This window comes from Palaemon carinicauda, chromosome 32, assembly GCF_036898095.1.
Source record: "Palaemon carinicauda isolate YSFRI2023 chromosome 32, ASM3689809v2, whole genome shotgun sequence".
NCBI classification, from domain to species: domain Eukaryota; kingdom Metazoa; phylum Arthropoda; class Malacostraca; order Decapoda; family Palaemonidae; genus Palaemon; species Palaemon carinicauda.
Window position 1 is genome coordinate 14,387,881 of NC_090756.1, and position 4,568 is coordinate 14,392,448.

Here is a 4,568-nt window from a genome sequence, read left to right on the forward strand (position 1 = left end):
AGGTAGCTTGCTTATTCGGAGAGAGCCAGAGGTGACATTGAGGTAGCTTGCTTATTCTGAGCGAGCCAGAGGTGACATTGAGGTAGCTTGCTTATTCTGAGCAAGCCAGAGGTGACATTGAGGTAGCTTGCTTATTCGGAGAGAGCCAGAGGTGACATTGAGGTAGCTTGCTTATTCGGAGAGAGCCAGAGGTGACATTGAGGTAGCTTGCTTATTCTGAGCGAGCCAGAGGTGACATTGAGGTAGCTTGCTTATTCGGAGAGAGCCAGAGGTGACATTGAGGTAGCTTGCTTATTCTGAGCAAGCCAGAGGTGACATTGAGGTAGCTTGCTTATTCGGAGAGAGCCAGAGGTGACATTGAGGTAGCTTGCTTATTCGGAGAGAGCCAGAGGTGACATTGAGGTAGCTTGCTTATTCTGAGCAAGCCAGAGGTGACATTGAGGTAGCTTGCTTATTCTGAGCAAGGTTGTGAGGTGACATTGAGGTAGCTTGCTTATTCTGAGCAAGGTTGTGAGGTGACTTTGAGGTAGCTTGCTTATTCTGAGCAAGGTTGTGAGGTAACTTTGAGGTAGCTTGCTTATTCTGAGCAAGGTTGTGAGGTGACTTTGAGGTAGCTTGCTTTTTCTGAGCAAGGTTGTGAGGTGACTTTGAGGTAGCTTGCTTTTTCTGAGCAAGCCAGAGGTGACTTTGAGGTAGCTTGCTTTTTCTGAGCAAGCCAGAGGTGACTTTGAGGTAGCTTGCTTTTTCTGAGCAAGCCAGAGGTGACTGAGGTAGCTTGCTTATTCTGAGCGAGCCAGAGGTGACTTTGAGGTAGCTTGCTTATTCTGAGCAAGCCAGAGGTGACATTGAGGTAGCTTGCTTATTCTGAGCAAGCCAGAGGTGACATTGAGGTAGCTTGCTTATTCTGAGCAAGCCAGAGGTGACATTGAGGTAGCTTGCTTATTCTGAGCAAGCCAGAGGTGACATTGAGGTAGCTTGCTTATTCTGATCAAGCCAGAGGTGACATTGAGGTAGCTTGCTTATTCTGAGCAAGCCAGAGGTGACATTGAGGTAGCTTGCTTATTCTGAGCAAGCCAGAGGTGACATTGAGGTAGCTTGCTTATTCTGAGCAAGCCAGAGGTGACATTGAGGTAGCTTGCTTATTCTGAGCAAGCCAGAGGTGACATTGAGGTAGCTTGCTTATTCTGAGCAAGGCAAAGGGGAATTTGAGGTAGCTTGCTTATTCTAAGCAAGGCAAAGGGGAATTTGAGGTAGCTTGCTTATTCTAAGCAAGGCAAAGGGGAATTTGAGGTAGCTTGCTTATTCTAAGCAAGGCAAAGGGGAATTTGAGGTAGCTTGCTTATTCTAAGCAAGGCAAAGGGGAATTTGAGGTAGCTTCCTCATTCAAAGCAAGGTTAAGGGGGCTCTGTTCAGGGCCGAGGTTGAATTGACAACTTTTATTGTATGTTTTAGGTGTTATTTCAATGAATACTGTAATTCATGGGTGAAATTTAGTATTCAGGTCCAGACATTCTCAGGGATCACTGTACTTCAAAGGTTCCCATATGGTCTTTTAAGAAATCCAGGTTGACTTTTGATGTACCTTAAGAATTACTAATGTAATATTTCTTTAATATTTGCTTTTTCCGTTAGACTAGTTTTGCTACTAGCTTCCAGAGCAAACAATCGGATGGTTTAAATGTTTATTTGATTGACCATATTCAAAGTGATAAATGCTATTTATAACTTTGGCCTTATAACACTTCATTGTAAATTAAATTTTATCTTAGTGAAGACTTTATCTGAAAAATAATTTCAAGCTCTACACATGACTTAAACTTTTCATTCCCAACAGAACTTTGGCACTGATGGTAAACTTAGCTTTGAAAGCTGTTAAATGTATCAAAATAAGAGATGGAACTTAAAATCCTTACGAGAAACCAACGCACGAGAATCTTACGGATTGGATTGAAAACAAATGGTTAAGGGATGGCACCTTCAAAATTGAATGAAGCTCCTGGTAGTGATATTAGTGGCAAGCACATGGCACTTCCAAAATCTTATACTGCTCCAGGAACATGATACTCAGTATATCCAGGGACGTAGCTCCAGAGACATATTGCTCCAGGGACATGATACTGCTCCAGGAACATGATACTCATTAGCTCCAGGGACAAGATACTGCTCCAGGAACATGATACTCATTACCTCCAGGTACATGATACTGCTCCAGGAACATGATACTCATTAGCTCCAGGGACATACTGCTCCAGGGACATGATACTGCTCCAGAAACACATTGCTCAATGAAACATACTACAGGAACATGCTACTCCAGTTACATGCTGCTCCAGGAACATATCAGTGGCAAATGGATACCATCTTCCATGTAACTTGTAACAGAAGACACGATGGTAAAGGTTTTGCAATATAATAAAAATTTCGTAGCTCTACACCTTTCCAGATGGGTTTAAAATGGATATGCCATAGAGCCTTCCAGATGTTGACTTCTAAAATGAACAGTTTATATAAGGCAAAGACCAGTCTTTGGAATATACCATAAAAACTAGTTATTTCATTTTGTAAACTGTAAAATATGGTAGATTATTTTAACAGTAAGAACGTATAAAAAACATTGTCCATGCTTTATTTTATCCTAAGATCTGTTTTGAGTTTTGCAAGTTTGGATAAAGTATGAAATGGCTTTTTAAGTTTTTTAATTTGATTACCCTAAGATCTGCTTTTTGAGTTTTGGAAAAGTTTGGTTAAATTATGAAGTAGCATTGAATACTTAAAGTTAGCTCATTGGTAATGCTTAGTAAGAGGTTTCAAGGTTATTAAAGATGCACATTACAAGGTTGCCGTTTTCATAGTGACCATATGAGTTATTTACGATGGCTTAGGTGCTTTGGGCTGGCTTAACGGAAGTAAGAAGCTATTGAATATTTTTTTGAAGTATTCTATATTTCAAATATAGGTGGCTTTATAATCAAATGGCTAACTTTGATTTTGTAGGAAGTCAATTCATGTAGATCTGGTAATGAGAACAAATGCTGGGGAAACGGTATGTCATAAGAATGCTATTCTATTGTGCATTATTTTTCGTGCAATACCTTTTGTTTGGTTTTATAACAAACAAATAAACTGGTTACTCTAGAAAAGTAATTTAGTTCATGAAATTTTAAGAGCACACTAAATTATAACTGGCCAGATATGCTTGCGCAATGGGATGCTAAAAAGTAGGATGACTTTGCCTTGCTCATACCTTAGGTTACAGTAAATAACAGAACAAAAACTGATGGGAATTGACAGCATCTCTTAATGAAAATAATCAAGGCTCTTCACATTTGATAAACTTTTATTACACAAAACTATGAAGGTGGAACCAATAACTGTTTGGTAAGCGTTGGTTTAAACAGTCTGTACGAAATTGTGAAATTTGAAAGTATTAAGGACAGCTTTAGCGTTTTCTGATGTGTTTTTACCCCCCTATATAAAAGTTTTAATTTTGCAAATTTTTGTTTTTCAATAAATTGCGAGGGAAGACTTGGAATTTTCCATTACTTTACGGTGAAGCATTTGACATTGACTAAGCTACATAATAAGCATAATAATCTGGAGGAATGTTATTCGAATTTGGTGCTTTGTATGAACAGCTGGAATTTGAAATTTGTTTTTTAACATTGCTAAGTTTATCGAAGATTTTAAATATAGATAATATTTCAAGGGGTAATCCTATTAAATTTCTCGAACAAGGTTTGAGTTTACCTGAGCTCAGTGTTCAGTGATTTCCTTCATTTTACCAAGTGTTAAGGTGCGTCCATACGGTCGAACAGTGTCTGTCGGACAAAACTGTTACCATATATAAATTAAAATGACGTCATAAGCGTGGAAATGAGGGAAGTTTATATGGTAACAGACAGTGGTACCAGATGAAGCAGACTACCAGGATTTCTATTACTTTTACCAGACAGACTGGAAGAAATGTCCGAAGCTGATATCCGCTGGCATCTGTTATCTATATCAGTGTTATAATCTGTACTTGAGAATCAAGTAGTAGTTATCAGCTTCAAGTACAGAGCATCATAACTATAGTACACCATAAGATTAAAGCACAATTCAATAAATTAAATTATGCATCATGATTATTCCTGATCTTTTGAGAACGATGGAATGGCACATGGAAGGACTAGTTGCAAAGACGGAGTGAAAAGAGGAGCCATTCATCCATTTTCAAGGAATCTCAGATTGATTATGAATCAGACTTTAAAAACTATACTGATGGGCCCAAACGTTTTATACATTTTATCGGAGAACTCTAAACACCTTTTATAACTAAGCAGGACACACACAAGTGAGGAAGCATTTTTCCAGAAGCACGTCTGGAAGTTTAAGAATCACATATGCCTAACCTAAAATAGCCCTTCAGTGAACTGAGGATGTTGTTATCAACGTGCAATGTATGCCCTATATCATTTCAAGAAATAACTGTTTGAGACTGGTCATACTTTGGATTATGTGTTCGTAACTAAATCCAAATTGTTAGTGATAAAGAAAGCTGAAGTTTTCCCTGTACTAAATCTTTAAAA